Source organism: Schistocerca nitens, chromosome 12 (genome assembly GCF_023898315.1).
Source record: "Schistocerca nitens isolate TAMUIC-IGC-003100 chromosome 12, iqSchNite1.1, whole genome shotgun sequence".
Classification (NCBI taxonomy): domain Eukaryota; kingdom Metazoa; phylum Arthropoda; class Insecta; order Orthoptera; family Acrididae; genus Schistocerca; species Schistocerca nitens.
This window is the reverse complement of record NC_064625.1, coordinates 199093787-199112674: the sequence shown is the minus strand read 5'-3', so window position 1 is coordinate 199112674 and position 18888 is coordinate 199093787.

Below are 18888 nucleotides of genomic sequence, written 5' to 3'. Positions count from 1 at the left end.
TCGTCCTCCAGCAGACTTGTCTCCAAGGGTCTATTGCTGCCTCGGGCACCTTATGGTCGTTCTCCTGTGAGTCTAGATTTCGAATGCGATGCAAAACTGACAGTTAATTGTAACGTTCAGTGCCTGTTAAAGACGATGGGACACACAAATTACGTCGCGACTCAATACATCGTCCTCCAGCCGACTTGTCTCAGAGGTACTATTGCTCCCTCGAGCACCTTTTGGTCGTTCTCCTATGAGTCTAGTTTATCGAATCCGGCGCAAAAGTGACAGTTAATTGTAACGTTCAGAGACTCTTAATGACGATCGAACGCACAAATTGCGTCGCGATTCAATGCATCGTCCTCCAGCCGACTTGTCTCCAAGGGTCTAGTACTGCCTCGGGCACCTTATGGTCGTTCTTCTGTGAGTCTAGATTTTCGAATCCGACGCAAAACTGACAGTTAATAGTAACGTTCAGAGCCTGTTAATGACGATGGAACACACAAATTGCGTCGCGATTCAATACATGGTCCTGCAGCCGACTCGTCTCCGAGGTAGTATTGCTGCCCCGGGCACCTTTTGGTCGTTCTCCTATGAGTCTAGTTTATCGAATCCGGCAAAAACTGACAGTTAATTGTAACGTTCAGAGCCTGTTAATGACGTTGGAACACACAAATTGCGTCGAGATTCAATACATCGTCCTGCAGCCGACTTATCTCCGAGGTAGTATTGCTACCCCGGGCACCTTTTGGTCGTTCTCCTATTAGTCTAGTTTTTCGAATCCGGCGCAAAACTGACAGTTAATTGTAACGTTCAGAGCCTCTTAATGACGATGGAACACACAAATTGCGTCGCGATTCAATACATCGTCCTCCAGCCGAATTGTCTCCAAGGGTCTATTGCTGCCTCGGGCACCTTATGGTCGTTCTCCTGTGAGTCTAGTTTTTCGAATGCGATGCAAAACTGACAGTTAATTGTAACGTTCAGAGCCTGTTAAAGACGATGGGACACACAAATTACGTCGCGACTCAATACATCGTCCTCCAGCCGACTTCTCTCAGAGGTACTATTGCTGCCTCGAGCACCTTTTGGTCGTTCTCCTATGAGTCTAGTTTATCGAATCCGGCGCAAAACTGACAGTTAATTGTAACGTTCAGAGCCTCTTAATGACGATGGAATGCACAAATTGCGTCGCGATTCAATGCATCGTCCTCCAGCCGACATGTCTCCAAGGGTCTAGTACTGCCTCGGGCACCTTATGGTCGTTCTTCTGTGAGTCTAGATTTTCGAATCCGACGCAAAACTGACAGTTAATTGTAAGGTTCAGAGCCTCTTAATCACGATGGAACACACAAATTGCGTCGCGATTCAATACATCGTCCTCCAGCCGACTTGTCTCCAAGGGTCTAGTGCTGCCTCGGGCACCTTATCGTCGTTCTTCTGTGAGTCTAGTTTTCGAATCCGACGCAAAACTGACAGTTAATTGTAACGTTCAGAGCCTCTAAATGACGATGGAACACACAAATTGCGTCGCGATTCAATACATCGTCCTCCAGCCGACTTGTCTCCAAGGGTGTAGTGCTGCCTCGGGCACCTTATGGTCGTTCTTCTGTGAGTCTAGATTTTCGAATCGGACGCAAAACTGACAGTTAATTGTAAGGTTCAGAGCCACTTAATGACGATGGAACACACAAATCGCGTCGCGATTCAATACATCGTCCACCAGCCGACCTGTCTCCAAGGGTCTATTGCTGCCTCGGGCACCTCATGGTCGTTCTCCTGTGAGTCTAGTTTTTCGAATTCGATGCAAAACTGACAGTTAATTGTAACGTTCAGAGCCTGTTAATGACGATGGGACACACAAATTGCATCGGGATTCAATGCATCGTCCTCCAGCCGATTTGTCTCCAAGGGTCTAGTACTGCCTCGGGCACCTTATGGTCGTTCTTCTGTGAGTCTAGTTTTTCGAATGCGATGCAAAACTGACAGTTAATTGTAACGTTTAGAGCCTCTTAATGACGATGGAACACACAAATTGCGTCGCGATTTAATACATCGTCGTCCAGCCGACTTGTCTCCAAGGGTCTATAGCTGCCTCGGGCACCTTATCGTCGTTCTCCTGTGAGTCTAAATTTTCGAAACGAACAAAACTGACAATTAATTTTAACGTTCAGAGCCTGTTAATGACGATGGAACACACAAATTGCGTCGCGATTCAATACATCGTCCTCCAGCCGACTTGTCTCCGAGGTAGTATTGCTGCCCCGGGCACCTTTTGGTCGTTTTCCTATGAGTCTAGTTTTTCGAATCCGGCGCAAAACTGACAGTTAATTGTAACGTGCAGAGCCTCTTAATGACGATGGAACACACGAATTGCGTCGCGATTCAATACATCGTCCTCCAGCCGACTTGTCTCCGAGGTAGTATTGCTGCCCCGTGCACCTTTTGGTCGTTCTCCTATGGGTCTAGTTTTTCTAATCCGACGCAAAACTGACAGTTAATTGTAACGTTCAGAGCCTCTTAGTGACGATGGAACACACAAATTGCGTCGCGATTTAATACATCGTCCTCTAACCGACTTGTCTCCGAGGGTCTAGTGCTGCCTCGGGCACCTTATGGTCGTTCTTCTGTGAGTCTAGATTTTCGAATCCGACGCAAAACTGACAGTTAATTGTAAGGTTCTGAGCCTCTTAATGACGATGGAACACACAAATTGCGTCGCGATTCAATACATCGTCCTCCAGCCGACTTGTCTCCAAGGGTCTATTGCTGCCTCGGGCACCTTATGGTCGTTCTCTTGTGAGTCTAGTTTTTCGAATTCGATGCAAAACTGACAGTTAATTGTAACGTTCAGAGCCTGTTAATGACGATGGGACACACAAATTGCATCGGGATTCAATGCATCGTCCTCCAGCCGAGTTGTCTCCAAGGGTCTAGTACTGCCTCGGGCACCTTATGGTCGTTCTCCTGTGAGTCTAGATTTTCGAATCCGACGCAAAACTGACAGTTAATTGTAACGTTCAGAGCCTCTTAATGACGATGGAACACACAAATTGCTTCGCGATTTAATACATCGTCCTCCAGCCGAATTGTCTCCAAGGGACTATTGCTGCCTGGGGCACCTTATGGACGTTCTCCTGTGAGTGTAGTTTTTCGAATCCGACGCAAACTGACAGTTAATTGTAACGTTCAGAGCCTGTTAAAGACAATGGAACACACAAATTGCGTCGCGATTCAATACATCGGCCTCCAGCCGACTTGTCTCCAAGTGTCTAGTGCTGCCTCGGGCACCTTATGGTCGTTCTTCTGTGAGTCCAGATTTTCGAATCGGACGCAAAACTGACAGTTAATTGTAACGTTCAGAGCCTCTTAATGACGATGGAACACACAAATTGCGTCGCGATTCAATACTTCGTCCTCCAGCCGACCTGTCTCCAAGGGTCTATTGCTGCCTCGGGCACCTTATGGTCGTTCTCCTGTGAGTCTAGTTTTTCGAATCCGACGCAAAACTGACAGTTAATTGTAACGTTCAGAGCCTCTTAATGACGATGGAACACACAAATTGCGTCGCGATTCAATTCATAGTCATCCAGCCGAATTGTCTCGAAGGGTCTAGTGCTGCCTCGGGCGCCTTGTGGTCGTTCTCCTGTGAGTCTAGATTTTCGAATCCGACGCAAAACTGACAGTTAATTGTAACGTTCAGAGCCTCTTAATGACGATGGAACACACAAATTGCGTCGCGATTCAATACATCGTCCTACAGCCGACTTGTCTCCAAGGGTCTAGTGCTGCCTCGGGCACCTTATGGTCGTTCTCCTGTGAGTCTAGATTTTCGAATCCGACGCAAAACTGACAGTTAATTGTAACGTTCAGAGTCTCTTAATGACGACGGAACACACAAATTGCGTCGCGATTTAATACATCGTCCTCCAGCCGAATTGTCTCCAAGGGACTATTGCTGCCTCGGGCACCTTATGGACGTTCTCCTTTGAGTGTAGTTTTTCGAATCCGACGCAAACTGACAGTTAATTGTAACGTTCAGAGCCTGTTAAAGACGATGGAACACACAAATTGCGTCGCGATTCAATACATCGGCCTCCAGCCGACTTGTCTCCAAGTGTCTAGTGCTGCCTCGGGCACCTTATGGTCGTTCTTCTGTGAGTCCAGATTTTCGAATCCGAAGCAAAACTGACAGTTAATCCTAAGGTTCAGAGCCTGTTAATGACGTAGGAACACACAAATTGCGTCGCGATTCAATACATCGTCCGTCAGCCGACTTGTCTCCGAGGTAATATTGCTGCCACGGGCACCTTTTGGTCGTTCGCCTATGAGTCTAGTTTTTCGAATCCGGCGCAAAACTGACAGTTAATTGTAACGTTCAGAGCCTGTTAATGACGATGGAACACACAAATTGCGTCGCGATTCAATACATCGTCCTGCAGCCGACTTGTCTCCGAGGTAGTATTACTGCCCCGGGCCACTTTTGGTCGTTCTCCTATGAGTCTAGTTTTTCGAATCCGGCGCAAAACTGACAGTTAATTGCAACGTTCAGAGCCTCTTAATGACGATGGAACACACAAATTGCGTCGCGATTTAATACATCGTCCTCCAGCCGAATTGTCTCCAAGGGACTATTGCTGCCTCGGGCACCTTATGGACGTTCTCCTGTGAGTGTAGTTTTTCGAATCCGACGCAAACTGACAGTTAATTGAACGTTCAGAGCCTCTTAATGACGATGGAACACACAAATTGCGTCTCGATTCAATACATCGTCCTCCAGCAGACTTGTCTCCAAGGGTCTATTGCTGCCTCGGGCACCTTATGGTCGTTCTCCTGTGAGTCTAGATTTCGAATGCGATGCAAAACTGACAGTTAATTGTAACGTTCAGAGCCTGTTAAAGACGATGGGACACACAAATTACGTCGCGACTCAATACATCGTCCTCCAGCCGACTTGTCTCAGAGGTACTATTGCTCCCTCGAGCACCTTTTGGTCGTTCTCCTATGAGTCTAGTTTATCGAATCCGGCGCAAAAGTGACAGTTAATTGTAACGTTCAGAGACTCCTAATGACGATGGAACGCACAAATTGCGTCGCGATTCAATGCATCGTCCTCCAGCCGACTTGTCTCCAAGGGTCTAGTACTGCCTCGGGCACCTTATGGTCGTTCTTCTGTGAGTCTAGATTTTCGAATCCGACGCAAAACTGACAGTTAATTGTAACGTTCAGAGCCTGTTAATGACGATGGAACACACAAATTGCGTCGCGATTCAATACATGGTCCTGCAGCCGACTTGTCTCCGAGGTAGTATTGCTGCCCCGGGCACCTTTTGGTCGTTCTCCTATGAGTCTAGTTTATCGAATCCGGCAAAAACTGACAGTTAATTGTAACGTTCAGAGCCTGTTAATGACGTTGGAACACACAAATTGCGTCGAGATTCAATACATCGTCCTGCAGCCGACTTGTCTCCGAGGTAGTATTGCTACCCCGGGCACCTTTTGGTCGTTCTCCTATTAGTCTAGTATTTCGAATCCGGCGCAAAACTGACAGTTAATTGTAACGTTCAGAGCCTCTTAATGACGATGGAACACACAAATTGCGTCGCGATTCAATACATCGTCCTCCAGCCGAATTGTCTCCAAGGGTCTATTGCTGCCTCGGGCACCTTATGGTCGTTCTCCTGTGAGTCTAGTTTTTCGAATGCGATGCAAAACTGACAGTTAATTGTAACGTTCAGAGCCTGTTAAAGACGATGGGACACACAAATTACGTCGCGACTCAATACATCGTTCTCCAGCCGACTTCTCTCAGAGGTACTATTGCTGCCTCGAGCACCTTTTGGTCGTTCTCCTATGAGTCTAGTTTATCGAATCCGGCGCAAAACTGACAGTTAATTGTAACGTTAAGAGCCTCTTAATGACGATGGAATGCACAAATTGCGTCGCGATTCAATGCATCGTCCTCCAGCCCACATGTCTCCAAGGGTCTAGTAATGCCTCGGGCACCTTATGGTCGTTCTTCTGTGAGTCTAGATTTTCGAATCCGACGCAAAACTGACAGTTAATTGTAAGGTTCAGAGCCTCTTAACCACGATGGAACACACAAATTGCGTCGCGATTCAATACATCGTCCTCCAGCCGACTTGTCTCCAAGGGTCTAGTGCTGCCTCGGGCACCTTATCGTCGTTCTTCTGTGAGTCTAGTTTTCGAATCCGACGCAAAACTGACAGTTAATTGTAACGTTCAGAGCCTCTAAATGACGATGGAACACACAAATTGCGTCGCGATTCAATACATCGTCCTCCAGCCGACTTGTCTCCAAGGGTGTAGTGCTGCCTCGGGCACCTTATGGTCGTTCTTCTGTGAGTCTAGATTTTCGAATCGGACGCAAAACTGACAGTTAATTGTAAGGTTCAGAGCCTCTTAATGACGATGGAACACACAAATTGTGTCGCGATTCAATACATCGTCCACCAGCCGACCTGTCTCCAAGGGTCTATTGCTGCCTCGGGCACCTTATGGTCGTTCTCCTGTGAGTCTAGTTTTTCGAATTCGATGCAAAACTGACAGTTAATTGTAACGTTCAGAGCCTGTTAATGACGATGGGACACACAAATTGCATCGGGATTCAATGCATCGTCCTCCAGCCGATTTGTCTCCAAGGGTCTAGTACTGCCTCGGGCACCTTATGGTCGTTCTTCTGTGAGTCTAGTTTTTCGAATGCGATGCAAAACTGACAGTTAATTGTAACGTTTAGAGCCTCTTAATGACGATGGAACACACAAATTGCGTCGCGATTTAATACATCGTCCTCCAGCCGACTTGTCTCCAAGGGTCTATAGCTTCCTCGGGCACCTTATCGTCGTTCTCCTGTGAGTCTAAATTTTCGAAACCAACAAAACTGACAATTAATTGTAACGTTCAGAGCCTGTTAATGACGATGGAACACACAAATTGCGTCGCGATTCAATACATCTTCCTCCAGCCGACTTGTCTCCGAGGTAGTATTGCTGCCCCGGGCACCTTTTGGTCGTTTTCCTATGAGTCTAGTTTTTCGAATCCGGCGCAAAACTGACAGTTAATTGTAACGTGCAGAGCCTCTTAATGACGATGGAACACACGAATTGCGTCGCGATTCAATACATCGTCCTCCAGCCGACTTGTCTCCGAGGTAGTATTGCTGCCCCGTGCACCTTTTGGTCGTTCTCCTATGGGTCTAGTTTTTCTAATCCGACGCAAAACTGACAGTTAATTGTAACGTTCAGAGCCTCTTAGTGACGATGGAACACACAAATTGCGTCGCGATTTAATACATCGTCCTCTAACCGACTTGTCTCCGAGGGTCTAGTGCTGCCTCGGGCACCTTATGGTCGTTCTTCTGTGAGTCTAGATTTTCGAATCCGACGCAAAACTGACAGTTAATTGTAAGGTTCTGACCCTCTTAATGACGATGGAACACACAAATTGCGTCGCGATTCAATACATCGTCCTCCAGCCGACTTGTCTCCAAGGGTCTATTGCTGCCTCGGGCACCTTATGGTCGTTCTCTTGTGAGTCTAGTTTTTCGAATTCGATGCAAAACTGACAGTTAATTGTAACGTTCAGAGCCTGTTAATGACGATGGGACACACAAATTGCATCGGGATTCAATGCATCGTCCTCCAGCCGAGTTGTCTCCAAGGGTCTAGTACTGCCTCGGGCACCTTATGGTCGTTCTCCTGTGAGTCTAGATTTTCGAATCCGACGCATAACTGACAGTTAATTGTAACGTTCAGAGCCTCTTAATGACGATGGAACACACAAATTGCGTCGCGATTTAATACATCGTCCTCCAGCCGAATTGTCTCCAAGGGACTATTGCTGCCTGGGGCACCTTATGGACGTTCTCCTGTGAGTGTAGTTTTTCGAATCCGACGCAAACTGACAGTTAATTGTAACGTTCAGAGCCTGTTAAAGACAATGGAACACACAAATTGCGTCGCGATTCAATACATCGGCCTCCAGCCGACTTGTCTCCAAGTGTCTAGTGCTGCCTCGGGCACCTTATGGTCGTTCTTCTGTGAGTCCAGATTTTCGAATCGGACGCAAAACTGACAGTTAATTGTAACGTTCAGAGCCTCTTAATGACGATGGAACACACAAATTGCGTCGCGATTCAATACTTCGTCCTCCAGCCGACCTGTCTCCAAGGGTCTATTGCTGCCTCGGGCACCTTATGGTCGTTCTCCTGTGAGTCTAGTTTTTCGAATCCGACGCAAAACTGACAGTTAATTGTAACGTTCAGAGCCTCTTAATGACGATGGAACACACAAATTGCGTCGCGATTCAATTCATAGTCATCCAGCCGAATTGTCTCGAAGGGTCTAGTGCTGCCTCGGGCGCCTTGTGGTCGTTCTCCTGTGAGTCTAGATTTTCGAATCCGACGCAAAACTGACAGTTAATTGTAACGTTCAGAGCCTCTTAATGACGATGGAACACACAAATTGCGTCGCGATTCAATACATCGTCCTACAGCCGACTTGTCTCCAAGGGTCTAGTGCTGCCTCGGGCACCTTATGGTCGTTCTCCTGTGAGTCTAGATTTTCGAATCCGACGCAAAACTGACAGTTAATTGTAACGTTCAGAGTCTCTTAATGACGACGGAACACACAAATTGCGTCGCGATTTAATACATCGTCCTCCAGCCGAATTGTCTCCAAGGGACTATTGCTGCCTCGGGCACCTTATGGACGTTCTCCTTTGAGTGTAGTTTTTCGAATCCGACGCAAACTGACAGTTAATTGTAACGTTCAGAGCCTGTTAAAGACGATGGAACACACAAATTGCGTCGCGATTCAATACATCGGCCTCCAGCCGACTTGTCTCCAAGTGTCTAGTGCTGCCTCGGGCACCTTATGGTCGTTCTTCTGTGAGTCCAGATTTTCGAATCCGAAGCAAAACTGACAGTTAATCCTAAGGTTCAGAGCCTGTTAATGACGTAGGAACACACAAATTGCGTCGCGATTCAATACATCGTCCGTCAGCCGACTTGTCTCCGAGGTAATATTGCTGCCACGGGCACCTTTTGGTCGTTCGCCTATGAGTCTAGTTTTTCGAATCCGGCGCAAAACTGACAGTTAATTGTAACGTTCAGAGCCTGTTAATGACGATGGAACACACAAATTGCGTCGCGATTCAATACATCGTCCTGCAGCCGACTTGTCTCCGAGGTAGTATTACTGCCCCGGGCAACTTTTGGTCGTTCTCCTATGAGTCTAGTTTTTCGAATCCGGCGCAAAACTGACAGTTAATTGCAACGTTCAGAGCCTCTTAATGACGATGGAACACACAAATTGCGTCGCGATTTAATACATCGTCCTCCAGCCGAATTGTCTCCAAGGGACTATTGCTGCCTCGGGCACCTTATGGACGTTCTCCTGTGAGTGTAGTTTTTCGAATCCGACGCAAACTGACAGTTAATTGAACGTTCAGAGCCTCTTAATGACGATGGAACACACAAATTGCGTCTCGATTCAATACATCGTCCTCCAGCAGACATGTCTCCAAGGGTCTATTGCTGCCTCGGGCACCTTATGGTAGTTCTCCTGTGAGTCTAGATTTCGAATGCGATGCAAAACTGACAGTTAATTGTAACGTTCAGAGCCTGTTAAAGACGATGGGACACACAAATTACGTCGCGACTCAATACATCGTCCTCCAGCCGACTTGTCTCAGAGGTACTATTGCTCCCTCGAGCACCTTTTGGTCGTTCTCCTATGAGTCTAGTTTATCGAATCCGGCGCAAAAGTGACAGTTAATTGTAACGTTCAGAGACTCCTAATGACGATGGAACGCACAAATTGCGTCGCGATTCAATGCATCGTCCTCCAGCCGACTTGTCTCCAAGGGTCTAGTACTGCCTCGGGCACCTTATGGTCGTTCTTCTGTGAGTCTAGATTTTCGAATCCGACGCAAAACTGACAGTTAATTGTAACGTTCAGAGCCTGTTAATGACGATGGAACACACAAATTGCGTCGCGATTCAATACATGGTCCTGCAGCCGACTTGTCTCCGAGGTAGTATTGCTGCCCCGGGCACCTTTTGGTCGTTCTCCTATGAGTCTAGTTTATCGAATCCGGCAAAAACTGACAGTTAATTGTAACGTTCAGAGCCTGTTAATGACGTTGGAACACACAAATTGCGTCGAGATTCAATACATCGTCCTGCAGCCGACTTGTCTCCGAGGTAGTATTGCTACCCCGGGCACCTTTTGGTCGTTCTCCTATTAGTCTAGTATTTCGAATCCGGCGCAAAACTGACAGTTAATTGTAACGTTCAGAGCCTCTTAATGACGATGGAACACACAAATTGCGTCGCGATTCAATACATCGTCCTCCAGCCGAATTGTCTCCAAGGGTCTATTGCTGCCTCGGGCACCTTATGGTCGTTCTCCTGTGAGTCTAGTTTTTCGAATGCGATGCAAAACTGACAGTTAATTGTAACGTTCAGAGCCTGTTAAAGACGATGGGACACACAAATTACGTCGCGACTCAATACATCGTTCTCCAGCCGACTTCTCTCAGAGGTACTATTGCTGCCTCGAGCACCTTTTGGTCGTTCTCCTATGAGTCTAGTTTATCGAATCCGGCGCAAAACTGACAGTTAATTGTAACGTTAAGAGCCTCTTAATGACGATGGAATGCACAAATTGCGTCGCGATTCAATGCATCGTCCTCCAGCCCACATGTCTCCAAGGGTCTAGTAATGCCTCGGGCACCTTATGGTCGTTCTTCTGTGAGTCTAGATTTTCGAATCCGACGCAAAACTGACAGTTAATTGTAAGGTTCAGAGCCTCTTAACCACGATGGAACACACAAATTGCGTCGCGATTCAATACATCGTCCTCCAGCCGACTTGTCTCCAAGGGTCTAGTGCTGCCTCGGGCACCTTATCGTCGTTCTTCTGTGAGTCTAGTTTTCGAATCCGACGCAAAACTGACAGTTAATTGTAACGTTCAGAGCCTCTAAATGACGATGGAACACACAAATTGCGTCGCGATTCAATACATCGTCCTCCAGCCGACTTGTCTCCAAGGGTGTAGTGCTGCCTCGGGCACCTTATGGTCGTTCTTCTGTGAGTCTAGATTTTCGAAGCGGACGCAAAACTGACAGTTAATTGTAAGGTTCAGAGCCTCTTAATGACGATGGAACACACAAATTGTGTCGCGATTCAATACATCGTCCACCAGCCGACCTGTCTCCAAGGGTCTATTGCTGCCTCGGGCACCTTATGGTCGTTCTCCTGTGAGTCTAGTTTTTCGAATTCGATGCAAAACTGACAGTTAATTGTAACGTTCAGAGCCTGTTAATGACGATGGGACACACAAATTGCATCGGGATTCAATGCATCGTCCTCCAGCCGATTTGTCTCCAAGGGTCTAGTACTGCCTCGGGCACCTTATGGTCGTTCTTCTGTGAGTCTAGTTTTTCGAATGCGATGCAAAACTGACAGTTAATTGTAACGTTTAGAGCCTCTTAATGACGATGGAACACACAAATTGCGTCGCGATTTAATACATCGTCCTCCAGCCGACTTGTCTCCAAGGGTCTATAGCTTCCTCGGGCACCTTATCGTCGTTCTCCTGTGAGTCTAAATTTTCGAAACCAACAAAACTGACAATTAATTGTAACGTTCAGAGCCTGTTAATGACGATGGAACACACAAATTGCGTCGCGATTCAATACATCGTCCTCCAGCCGACTTGTCTCCGAGGTAGTATTGCTGCCCCGGGCACCTTTTGGTCGTTTTCCTATGAGTCTAGTTTTTCGAATCCGGCGCAAAACTGACAGTTAATTGTAACGTGCAGAGCCTCTTAATGACGATGGAACACACGAATTGCGTCGCGATTCAATACATCGTCCTCCAGCCGACTTGTCTCCGAGGTAGTATTGCTGCCCCAAGCACCTTTTGGTCGTTCTCCTATGGGTCTAGTTTTTCTAATCCGACGCAAAACTGACAGTTAATTATAACGTTCAGAGCCTCTTAATGACAATGGAACACACAAATTGCGTCGCGATTTAATACATCGTCCTCTAACCGACTTGTCTCCGAGGGTCTAGTGCTGCCTCGGGCACCTTATGGTCGTTCTTGTGTGAGTCTAGATTTTCGAATCCGACGCAAAACTGACAGTTAATTGTAAGGTTCTGAGCCTCTTAATGACGATGGAACACACAAATTGCGTCGCGATTCAATACATCGTCCTCCAGCCGACTTGTCTCCAAGGGTCTATTGCTGCCTCGGGCACCTTATGGTCGTTCTCTTGTGAGTCTAGTTTTTCGAATTCGATGCAAAACTGACAGTTAATTGTAACGTTCAGAGCCTGTTAATGACAATGGGACACACAAATTGCATCGGGATTCAATGCATCGTCCTCCAGCCGAGTTGTCTCCAAGGGTCTAGTACTGCCTCGGGCACCTTATGGTCGTTCTTCTGTGAGTCTAGTTTTTCGAATGCGATGCAAAACTGACAGTTAATTGTAACGTTTAGAGCCTCTTAATGACGATGGAACACACAAATTGCGTCGTGATTTAATACATCGTCCTCCAGCCGACTTGTCTCCAAGGGTCTATAGCTGCCTCGGGCACCTTATCGTCGTTCTCCTGTGAGTCTAAATTTTCGAAACCAACAAAACTGACAATTAATTGTAACGTTCAGAGCCTGTTAATGACGATGGAACACACAAATTGCGTCGCGATTCAATACATCGTCCTCCAGCCGACTTGTCTCCGAGGTAGTATTGCTGCCCCGGGCACCTTTTGGTCGTTTTCCTATGAGTCTAGTTTTTCGAATCCGGCGCAAAACTGACAGTTAATTGTAACGTGCAGAGCCTCTTAATGACGATGGAACACACAAATTGCGTCGCGATTCAATACATCGTCCTCCAGCCGACTTGTCTCCGAGGTAGTATTGCTGCCCCGGGCACCTTTTGGTCGTTCTCCTATGAGTCTAGTTTTTCGAATCCGACGCAAAACTGACAGTTAATTGTAACGTTCAGAGCCTCTTAATGACGATGGATCACACAAATTGCGTCGCGATTTAATACATCGTCCTCTAGCCGACTTGTCTCCGAGGGTCTAGTGCTGCCTCGGGCACCTTATGGTCGTTCTTCTGTGAGTCTAGATTTTCGAATCCGACGCAAAACTGACAGTTAATTGTAAGGTTCAGAGCCTCTTAATGACGATGGAACACACAAATTGCGTCGCGATTCAATACATCGTCGTCCACCCGACCTGTCTGTAAGAGTCTAGTACTACCTCGGGCACCTTATGGTCGTTCTTCTGTGAGTAGTTTTTCGAATGCATCGCAAAACTGACAGTTAATTGTAACGTTCAGAGCATCTTAATGTCGATGGAACACACAATTTGCGTCGCGATTCAATACATCGTCCTCCAGCCGACTTGTCTCCAAGGGTCTAGTGCTGCCTCGGGCACCTTGTGGTCGTTCTTCTGTGAGTCCAGATTTTCGAATCCAAAGCAAAACTGACAGTTAATCCTAAGGTTCAGAGCCTCTTAATGAAGATGGAACACACAAATTGCGTCGCGATTCAATACATCGTCCTCCATCCGACTTGTCTCCAAGGGTCTATTGCTGCCTCGGGCACCTTATGGTCGTTCTCCTGTGAGTCTAGTTTTTCGAATCCGACGCAAAACTGACAGTTAATTGTAATGTTCAGAGCCTGTTAATGTCGATGGAACACAGAAATTGCGTCGCGATTCATTACATCGTCCTCCAGCCGACTTGTCTCCAAGGGTCTAGTGCTGCCTCGGGCACCTTATGGTCGTTCTTCTGTGAGTCTAGATTTTCTAATCCGACGCAATACTGACAGTTAATTGTAAGGTTCAGAGCCTGTTAATGACGATGGAACACACAAATTGCGTCGCGATTCAATACTTCTTCCTCCAGCCGACTTGTCTCCGAGGTAGTATTGCTGCCCCGGGCACCTTTTGGTCGTTCTCCTATGAGTCTAGTTTTTCGAATGCGATGCAAAACTGACAGTTAATTGTAACGTTCAGAGCCTGTTAATGACGATGGAACACACAAATTGCGTCGCGATTCAATACATCGTCCTCCAGCCGACTTGTCTGCGAGGTAGTATTGCTGCCCCGGGCACCTTCCTGGCGTTCTCCTATGAGTCTAGTTTTTCGAATCCGGCGCAAAACTGACAGTTAATTGTAACGTTCAGAGCCTCTTAATGACGATGGAACACAAAAATTGCGTCGCAATTCAATACATCGTCCTACAGCCGACTTGTCTCCAAGGGTCTAGTGCTGCCTCGGGCACCTTATGGTCGTTCTCCTGTGAGTCTAGATTTTCAAATCCGACGCAAAACTGACAGTGAATTGTAACGTTCAGAGCCTCTTAATGACGATGGAACACACAAATTGCGTCGCGATTCAATACATCGTCCTCCAGCCGACTTGTCTCCAAGGGTCTAGTGCTGCCTCGGGCACCTTATCGTCGTTCTTCTGTGAGTCTAGTTTTCGAATCCGACGCAAAACTGACAGTTAATTGTAAGGTTCAGAGCCTCTAAATGACGATGGAACACACAAATTGCGTCGCGATTCAATACATCGTCCTCCAGCCGACTTGTCTCCAAGGGTGTAGTGCTGCCTCGGGCACCTTATGGTCGTTCTTCTGTGAGTCTAGATTTTCGAATCGGACGCAAAACTGACAGTTAATTGTAAGGTTCAGAGCCTCGTAATGACGATGGAACACACAAATTGCGTCGCGATTCAATACATCGTCCACCAGCCGACCTGTCTCCAAGGGTCTTGCTGCTTCGGGCACCTTATGGTCGTTCTCCTGACAGTCTAGATTTTCGAATCCGACGCAAAACTGACAGTTAAATGTAACGTTCAGAACCTCTTAATGACGATGGAACACACAAATTGCGTCGCGATTCAATACATCGTCCTCCAGCCGACCTGTCTCCGAGGGTCTAGTGCTGCCTCGGGCACCTTATGGTCGTTCTTCTGTGAGTCTAGATTTTCGAATCCGACGCAAAACTGACAGTTAATTGTAAGGTTCAGAGCCTCTTAATGACGATGGAACACACAAATTGCGTCGCGATTCAATACATCGTCGTCCACCCGACCTTTCTCCAAGAGTCTAGTACTACCTCGGGCACCTTATGGTCGTTCTTCTGTGAGTCTAGTTTTTCGAATGCATCGCAAAACTGACAGTTAATTGTAACGTTCAGAGCCTCTTAATGTCGATGGAACACACAATTTGCGTCGCGATTCAATACATCGTCCTCCAGCCGACTTGTCTCCAAGGGTCTAGTGCTGCCTCGGGCACCTTGTGGTCGTTCTTCTGTGAGTCCAGATTTTCGAAACCGAAGCAAAACTGACAGTTAATCCTAAGGTTCAGAGCCTCTTAATGAAGATGGAACACACAAATTGCGTCGCGATTCAATACACCGTCCTCCATCCGACTTGTCTCCAAGGGTCTATTGCTGCCTCGGGCACCTTATGGTCGTTCTCCTGTGAGTCTAGTTTTTCGAATCCGACGCAAAACTGACAGTTAATTGTAATGTTCAGAGCCTGTTAATGTCGATGGAACACACAAATTGCGTCGCGATTCATTACATCGTCCTCCAGCCGACTTGTCTCCAAGGGTCTCGTGCTGCCTCGGGCACCTTATGGTCGTTCTTCTGTGAGTCTAGATTTTCTAATCCGACGCAATACTGACAGTTAATAGTAAGGTTCAGAGCCTGTTAATGACGATGGAACACACAAATTGCGTCGCGATTCAATACTTCCTCCTCCAGCCGACTTGTCTCCGAGGTAGTATTGCTGCCCCGGGCACCTTTTTGTCGTTCTCCTATGAGTCTAGTTTTTCGAATCCGGCGCAAAACTGACAGTTAATTGTAACGTTCAGAGCCTGTTAATGACGATGGAACACACAAATTGCGTCGCGATTCAATACATCGTCCTCCAGCCGACTTGTCTGCGAGGTGGTATTGCTGCCCCGGGGACCTTTTGGGCGTACTCCTATGAGTCTAGTTTTTCGAATCCGGCGCAAAACTGACAGTTAATTGTAACGTTCAGAGCCTCTTAATGACGATGGAACACAAAAATTGCGTCGCAATTCAATACATCGTCCTACAGCCGACTTGTCTCCAAGGGTCTAGTGCTGCCTCAGGCACCTTATGGTCGTTCTCCTGTGAGTCTAGATTTTCAAATCCGACGCAAAACTGACAGTGAATTGTAACGTTCAGAGCCTCTTAATGATGATGGAACACACAAATTGCGTCGCGATTCAATACATCGTCCTCCAGCCGACTTGTCTCCAAGGGTCTAGTGCTGCCTCGGGCACCTTATCGTCGTTCTTCTGTGAGTCTAGTTTTCGAATCCGACGCAAAACTGACAGTTAATTGTAAGGTTCAGAGCCTCTAAATGACGATGGAACACACAAATTGCGTCGCGATTCAATACATCGTCCTCCAGCCGACTTGTCTCCAAGGGTGTAGTGCTGCCTCGGGCACCTTATGGTCGTTCTTCTGTGAGTCTAGATTTTCGAATCGGACGCAAAACTGACAGTTAATTGTAAGGTTCAGAGCCTCGTAATGACGATGGAACACACAAATTGCGTCGCGATTCAACACATCGTCCACCAGCCGACGTGTCTCCAAGGGTCTATTGCTGCTTCGGGCACCTTATGGTCGTTCTCCTGACAGTCTAGATTTTCGAATCCGACGCAAAACTGACAGTTAAATGTAACGTTCAGAACCTCTTAATGACGATGGAACACACAAATTGCGTCGCGATTCAATACATCGTCCTCCAGCCGAACTGTCTCGTCTATTGCTGCCCCGGGCATCTTATGGACGTTCTCCTGTGAGTCTAGTTTTTCGAATTCGACGCAAAACTGACACTTAATTGTAACGTTCAGAGCCTCTTAATGACGATGGAACACACAAATTGCGTCGCGATTCAATTCATAGTCCTCCAGCCGAATTGTCTCGAAGCGTCTAGTGCTGCCTCGGGCGCCCTATGGTCGTTCTCCTGTGAGTCTAGATTTTTGAATCCGACGCAAAACTGACAGTTAATTGTAACGTTCAGAGCCTCTTAATGACGATGGAACACACAAATTGCGTCGCGATTCAATACATCGTCCTACAGCCGACTTGTCTCCACGGGTCTAGTGCTGCCTCGGGCACCTTATGGTCGTTCTTCTGTGAGTCCAGATTTTCGAATCCGAAGCAAAACTGACAGTTAATCCTAAGGTTCAGAGCCTGTTAATGACGTAGGAACACACAAATTGCGTCGCGATTCAATACATCGTCCGCCAGCCGACTTGTCTCCGAGGTAATATTGCTGCCACGGGCACCTTTTGGTCGTTCTCCTATGAGTCTAGTTTTTCGAATCCAGCGTAAAACTGACAGTTAATTGTAACGTTCAGAGCCTGCTAATGACGGTGGAACACACAAATTGCGTCGCGATTCAATACATCGTCCTCCAGCCGACTTGTCTCCGAGGTAGTATTACTGCCCCGAGCAACTTTTGGTCGTTCTCCTATGAGTCTAGTTTTTCGAATCCGGCGCAAAACTGACAGTTAATTGTAACGTTCAGAGCCTCTTAATGACGATGGAACACACAAATTGCGTCGCGATTCAATACATCGTCCTACAGCCGACTTGTCTCCAAGGGTCTAGTGCTGCCTCGGGCACCTTATGGTCGTTCTCCTGTGAGTCTAGATTTTCGAATCCGACGCAAAACTGACAGTTAATTGTAACGTTCAGAGCCTCTTAATGACGATGGAACACACAAATTGCGTCGCGATTTAATACATCGACCTCCAGCCGAATTGTCTCCAAGGGACTATTGCTGCCTCGGGCACCTTATGGACGTTCTCCTGTGAGTGTAGTTTTTCGAATCCGACGCAACCTGACAGTTAATTGTAACGTTCAGAGCCTCTTAATGACGATGGAACACACAAATTGCGTCGCGATTCAATACATCGTCCTACAGCCGACTTGTCTCCACGGGTCTAGTGCTGCCTCGGGCACCTTATGGTCGTTCTTCTGTGAGTCCAGATTTTCGAATCCGAAGCAAAACTGACAGTTAATCCTAAGGTTCAGAGCCTGTTAATGACGTAGGAACACACAAATTGCGTCGCGATTCAATACATCGTCCGTCAGCCGACTTGTCTCCGAGGTTATATTGCTGCCACGGGCACCTTTTCGTCGTTCGCCTATGAGTCTAGTTTTTCGAATCCGGCGCAAAATTGACAGTTAATTGTAACGTTCAGAGCCTGTTAATGTCGATGGAACACACAAATTGCGTCGCGATTCAATACATCGTCCTGCAGCCGACTTGTCTCCGAGGTAGTATTACTGCCCCGGGCAACTTTTGGTCGATCTCCTATGAGTCTAGTTTTTCGAATCCGGCGCAAAACTGACAGTTAATTGTAACGTTCAGAACCTCTTAATGACGATGGAACACACAAATTGCGTCGCGATTTAATACATCGTCCTCCAGCCGAATTGTCTCCAAGTGTCTAGTGCTGCCTCGGGCACCTTATGGACGTTCTCCTGTGAGTGTAGTTTTTCGAATCCGACGCAAACTGACAGTTAATTGAACGTTCAGAGCCTCTTAATGACGATGGAACACACAAATTGCGTCTCGATTCAATACATCGTCCTCCAGCCGACTTGTCTCCAAGGGTCTATTGCTGCCTCGGGCACCTTATGGTCGTTCTCCTGTGAGTCTAGATTTCGAATGCGATGCAAAACTGACAGTTAATTGTAACGTTCAGAGCCTGTTAAAGACGATGGGACACACAAATTACGTCGCGACTCAATACATCGTCCTCCAGCCGACTTGTCTCAGAGGTACTATTGCTCCCTCGAGCACCTTTTGGTC